Here is a 7079-nt window from a genome sequence, read left to right as displayed (position 1 = left end):
GGCAGGACATTCCCTTTTTCTTGGCCCACCTGGCATCAGTGTGAATGTTTGGTGAACCTTGTCCACATTCTGGCTCTTCCCATATTGATTCAGTTTCTATCTGCTAGAACAAGGTGACCTGCCAAGCTGTAGTGAACAAAATACGATGACTCACATGAAGTTTTTTCTTTTATTTAAACAAGTTAAGTGCAAAGACCATTGATAAGAGCAATTTTTAGCAACCTTGTTATCAGCTTATAGTGAGGCAGTCCCTCTTCCTTCCTCCCCTTTCCACCCACCCCATAGTCGTAAAACCCTCACCAGAGAGAAACAATTTATAAAGCTTTTAAAGACAACTTTCAGGTTTGAGTGTTAGTATTTAAATGTGGAATTACTTTGAATTTGAGGCGCTTAGCCAAATTGTTACTAAAATATACTCTTTTTCTTGGCAATTACCACTGTAGACAATGTAGAGTGTTTATTTTATGTGTACCTAGCCATAAACGAATTCAAAAGTAGTTTAACTTAAAGCTTTAACTAATTCTTTTAATCCCAATAACATAAAGCACTGTGTTTGGATCAGGAATCATCTTATATAACTGGCATTTAATAGGCATGACAAAATATATAATAAAGAAGTATATAACTTTTGTTGCATCTACATTAAATACAAATGAAAAATAATGAAGCTTATTTCTTCCATAGATCTCAGTGTCTTTGGAAAAAATGGACAATCAATAACTGCTGTAATATAACAGCACGATTCTATTATTTTCAGAGCTCTATAGTGAGATTAATAGTACTATTTTTAAAAATCAGAATGTGACTTTATTAAATCCCAGAAGAATGTACATTTAAGAAAAAGGGATAGAAATATCACCAAATATCTTTTCTGTATTGAATATAGCAGTCTGAATGTCACAGTCTTTAAACCTTTTTCTTCTTCCCTGAATTGCTATATCTTGGTAATTTTGAAATATGAGTTAGAAACAATCAAGCTCATACCTAACGGATATCATTATTCCAGTTGATGTTTGTCCCAATGTTTTTCTCAAAGACTTAAGAAAAATGAAAATTCTATTTGACTTACGCTTATAGCAGAGTTGGCTAACAACATAAAATTAATGCTATGTCTTTCTTAGTAGCTTTGTCTTGTGGCTGCCCAGCCAAAACCAACTTTTCTATACTTGCTAGCAGTTAGGAGAGGCCGTGTGACTAGTTTCCACTAATAGAATGTGAGAGGTAGTGGCACCTGTTACTTCTGGACCCAGGTAATTAAACAGCTGGTGTGGTTTTTGCATCCTTTCTCTTGCCTCTTCCATCAGTTGGATGTTGATTTCCATGGTAACCTCTAAAGCCATGTTTTGGAGAACACATCACAGCTATCAACTTGGGTCTCTATATGACTGCGTGAGACAGATGCATCGTGGCCCCAGCAGCAGACCATGAGTACCTGTGCTGGACTGTTGCATGAGCAAGAAATAAAATTCAATTGTATGAAGCCATTGGAATGTTGGGATTTATTTGTTAAAGTGCTAATGTTACCCTATTGTGCTATCCATTTTTTGTGCTATCCATTTTTCTTATGCTTGTATAAAAAATTTATTAAGAGAAATCTTGTTAATCTCAACATTACTTGTTCATTGCAGAAAATGTTGACTATGTCTTGTACTTACATAACAGCACAATTCTATTATTTTCTTATGAAGGTTTGAAATAATGAAATTATTATTTCAATAATAGAGGTTTGAAAATAAAATTAAAGCAAATCAAAATGACATTAACTGCCAAAGTTTTATTACATTTATTTTTAAGCACTGTGAAAAAATGTCAAGTTGTCAAGTTTCTGGTGTTTTATTCTTGTAATGCTAGTTAGAATATAGTTTTATCTTTGTCACGCATGAGCATGACATTCTCTTATCTTCTCTCAAGCTCATGAGTGTGAATTAAGTAGCATATGTCACCATTCCCCAAAATCTTTTAGGATTACATTGTTCACATCTGACTCAGGAGAATAAACACATGAAATCACATTGAAGTCTTGTTGAAATAGTCTACATGTTTGTTGATAAATAGAATTCCATGAAACATATCCTTCTAAAAGAGCTAGGCCCTTTAAAAAATAGAATTTTCATTTTTCTTAAGTCTTTGAGAAATACATTGGGACAAACATTAACTGGAATAATGATATCAGTTAGGTAAGTTGATGGTTTCTAACACATATTTCAAAATTACCAAGACATAGCAATTCGGGGAAGAAGAATTCAAGGAAGCTAGGCCCAGACAAGCTTCTGCTGTCTTCAGATCTATCTCAAACAATTTAATTAGTATCACTAAAAATATGGCCAATATTCTAGGCAATGCAGTTTACTTCTCAGTTTAACAACAGATTCCAAGTGATTAATAGTCAATAATATAGACCTTTTCATTCGTTTCTTAATATCTAAGAGGGTTAGTGAAATATATTATTATTAATATTTTCTTCCTTTAGTATTTTTCTCAGCAATATGTACTAATCAGATGGTGCTGGAACCTCCCCTTGGGCAAAATTTTGAGCTATACAGAGCATGAACTTTCACAGTGATATCCATGTGTCTTTCACCTAGAAAGAGCTGGTTAAAAGAAAATGCAAAGGATCTGAGACTTTACCCTGCTTGCTAATTAACTTAATAGCCTACCACAGTTCCACAGAGGCTGGCAAGAAGACATGAGGCTCCTGATTGGGAGACAAGGGACATTATCACGACACAGTAAGCAGCATGAACTTCATGTTTACATTGATTCTCACTTGCCTGGCTTCCCACAGGGTTGTCATGGAAGAGACCCAGAGGGATGCTGCACATGTGGTGTTGTTCTAACACAAAGAAAAGATAAATGCTGGAGGTGAGGAATACCCCAATTACCCTGATTTAATCATTACACGTTGTATGCTGGTATCAGCATATCACATGCATCCCCAAAATTTGAACAACTATTATATATCCATAGTACTTAAAAATAAAAAATTAAAAAACGGAATATACTAGACAATGAGCTTTACAAGTGTTTTGATACTTTCCTCAGGTTTTTCTTCTCTTTGAGCATATGGCTTGAGATAGTTGAGAACATGAGACATACTAGCACCCATATTTCTTTTGTTCTGTTTTTAAACATGAACTCTAGACCCATTTCATTTTCCTCTACTTATGTATCAGAATAAGTTACAGAGGAAATAAGATCTGAGAGCAGATGGGGAAGACAAAATTTAGGGTGCAGGAACAGAAGTAGGAACCTTGGAAAGCGGAAAGGACCCAACTACATCTGTAATCTCTTTTTTGATATTGGCTTTTTGATATCTGCCTGTAAGCCACACACACAAATGTGTGCGTTCCCGCGCGCGCGTGCACACACACACACACACACACACACACACACACACACACACACCATCTTGTCTATTATCTTGCTTAGTAGACTCAATTATGTTTATATCAAGAATTAAGTGTATTCTGGCCGAGCGCGGTGGCTCATGCCTGTAATCCCAGCACTTTGGGAGGCCAAGGCGAGTGGATCACCTGAGGACAGGAGTTTGAGACCAGCCTGGCCAACATGATGAAACACCATCTCTACCAAAAATACAAAAATTGGCTGGGCGTGGTGTTGGGTGCCTGTAATCCCAGCTACTCAGGAGGCTGAGGCAGGAGAATCGCTTAAACTCGGGAGATGGAGGTTGCAGTGAGCTGAGATTGCGCCACTGCACTCCAGCCTGGGTGATGAGTAAAACTCTGTCTCAAAAAAAAAAAAAAAAAAGTGTATTTGTTATAGTCTGTATGTGTAACATATTTTATAATTTCCTTTATTTTATTTAGCAGACAATTTCAATTCCAGGTGAAGGCAGGGTAAACAACTTTTCCAAGTTAAGATAGTTCATCTCTTGTGAGTAAATAACTTTCAGCAATTTAGAGCCCTATTTTGGCTGTGCCTCCTGCTACCATAGGCTGGTCCCTCCCTGATCCTTCTTTCCAATGTGCAGGAGGAGGTTGCATCCATCATGTGGCAGGAGTTGAGGGCACTCTCCACATTCTTGATGTTCTTTGCTTCGGAGGGGTTGGTTTAGTCCCCAAAGGCCCTATAGTGGTGTCCTCTGAGATGTGGCTGGTTATACCTAACCTTTCACTAACTAATATTCAGCCAGTTGAATATTTCGCTGGCATTAACTTCTAATGTATCACTTCTTGCCAGTTGCCTCAAGGAGTAAAGTCCCTAGGCTGTGTAGCTTCCTTTTCCCAATCAGAGTCCCCTCTAGGTTTTTGTAGCCTCTCCACATTTCCCCACTGAGCCACACAGACATTTCTGGGTCTCTGGTATGCCTTGCATCGTCTGTGGGAGGACTGGGGCACCCTCTTGGGTACATCATCAAATGCTTCCTTTGTAATTCCTACTGTACAGCTCTTTGGCCTGTTGACAGAGAAGCAGAGCATCAACCTCTCATTTAATCCATTTTAGCTTTCTGTGGGCATTTTTAATTATTTGTTTTGTCTCTTTGGCCACGGCACAGGGATGGCAGTGTGGCTGCTCTAGATCAGCGAAGGGAACCAGGCATCTCATCAGTTTAACTGCTTCCTCTCTGAGACCTGTGCCTCCCCCTTCCATGACAGAATAATTTCTTCTTCTTCCTTCTTACTATTGGGCATATCCCTTGTGTCAAATCATTTGTTGTCTGTACACAGTATTTTCTAGTAAAACTCTAGGACAAAAGTCCATCAGGCCTAGATCTGTATATAAAAATTGGAGTTTAAGGGATTCAGAAAAAACTTATCTCTTTAAACAAAGCCTCATTTTTAAGAATCTTACTGGAGATTAAAACAAGTCTAATTTTGGAAATCAAAAGCTGAACATGGACATCTTTTTATCTTACATTGCTGTTTTAATGCTTAGCCTCCTTACAATAATGGCCAAGCCTCCAATAGCTGAAGAGGGCATCATATACAAGGAAAGGTGAGAAAGAAAAGTATGCATCAATATATTTAAAAATATATCTAAAATAAAAGTATATTTAAAAACACAGAAATGGACTCCAGCTAACTTAATCATATGTGACATATTAGAAGGCTATTCGTGTTGGAAAATCAATGGAAGGCTGAGGGATAAGTGTGGGATGCACAGGAGCCTAGGGTGATCCCGAGTATCCAGATGTGGAAAGCGCAGCAGTGTGGATAGGATAGCATGCTGCTATTTATGACTCAAAGGCCAGTCAGAGAGCATCAGTGGCTGAGCTTAGGTGTGGACCTATCCTCTGCCTTCATCAGGGATGAGGAGTCATGGCCTCTGTCAGCTTCAGCTTCCATAATGACTGGAGGCATCTGGATTCCCCCATCACCAACACAAAAATTGGTGGTGGGTTTTGGAGGTTGATTAACCTCCAAAAAAGAAATTGGAGTGCTATTGGAAAGTCATTCTTGGAAAGTCCTAAATGACAAATATATGCAACATCTAAATGAAAACAAAAAAATGTGGGAAGGAAGGGCTCAGAAATAAAAGGTGGGATGTCCGAAAATGAGCTCCTCCTTTGCACTTCTGTCAAGGATAGGCACAACCCTGTGGTTTGGGGCATGACCTTGGCCTTAGCACCCATACCATAATGCCTCTTTTCCCTAATTTTCTGGCTCCTTTGCTTTGTTTTTCCTTGGAGGCTGTTTTCTCACCTTCTCTGTGTAAATGGCCACTACAGCACCTGAATTCACCGCTCTGCCATTCGATTAAAGTGCTGAATTAACCAGAGCCTCTTTATTCCAATTCTAAACTTCCAAGGGAGCATATCTGATTAGGCTGGTTTAGTATATCCACACCTAATGAGCCATGAACACAGGGGAATGGATAGGTGCAAAGGGTTATATGATATCAACACTATTTGTGAGATGTGAGGCTGGCAGTGGTTCTCAGAAAGGAGAGAATGGGGCATAGAGTGGGAAAACAGGCTAAGAGTCATGATGGCAGGCTATGACTATACCATAACATGTTTTACAAATCCCCTAATATTGAATATTCTTTCATTCTAATTTTTCCTATTATAAGAAAATTGCGATTTTAAAAATCCTTTGAAGGTAAATCACATTCTTCCCTTTAGGATTAATTCCTGGAAGTGGAATTGCTGGTGCAAAGAATCATTACATTTTAGAACTTTTGATGTATATTAGTTGTCTTCCAGAAGCCAATGTATGCCATCTCCAGTACTTAAAAGTACTCATTTTCCTACTTTCATCTGGGTATATGAATTTGCTCATTAGACATATTAAAAATAGTTCATTGCTTTAATTTACTTGTATTTAATTCCAAATAAGATCAAGCCTTCTTCATAAACATATTAGCCACTGCATTTCTTCATGTCTTTCATGTATTCTACTTTCATTGTGTTAATCTTATTGATTTTAAAAGTTCTCTAGTTATAAAAGGTAATCTTTTGTTGTATAGTATGTCTCAAATATCTCTCCAAGCTATAGTTTGCCTTTTGAGAGTTTATATCTAGATTTTTAAAACATAGCTATGAAGTAGCTGTTTAAAAAACCTATGATTATATCATGTAACTAAGTCAAAATTTGGTCAGAGGGATATTCTTCTTTACAGAGTTATTGGATTTATTTGTTCTTGTGGAATATACTGATCTTTTGTTCAATCTTCTGCCTTTAGAAAATGGAGTGGCTGTTGACTAAAACCACCAGAAGTGAAATACAGAGTAAGGCTCACTTTATGCATGATGATGTTATTGGTTTGTTGATAGACTTGGTCACATAAATCCAAGATATAGTTGATCTAGGCCTTTTATTTTGCCATTTAGGGATAAGATAAGAAGAAAACAAACCTAGTAATGCAGCACCAATTGTTAGAATATTGTCTGTAGGGCTCTGCTTTTACATCTCTTTTCAGTTTTTCAAATAGATATTCGTAGGTCAAGATTTTCTTGAGAGCTGACTAGAATTAACTTCTGTGTATTAGATTGAAATTGGCTCAGAAGTTAATGTGTAGCAGGAGGTATTATTTCTTCTTCCAAGAGATATTTGGCTGAGAGGCTGCCAATTTCTGTGCTATGAAGTTTTTTGGAGAAGAAAATTAAATTATTTTAT

This window comes from Gorilla gorilla, chromosome 6 (genome assembly GCF_029281585.2).
Source record: "Gorilla gorilla gorilla isolate KB3781 chromosome 6, NHGRI_mGorGor1-v2.1_pri, whole genome shotgun sequence".
NCBI lineage: Eukaryota > Metazoa > Chordata > Mammalia > Primates > Hominidae > Gorilla > Gorilla gorilla.
The sequence above is the reverse complement of the archived record's forward strand: the minus strand, read 5'-3'. Positions refer to the sequence as shown.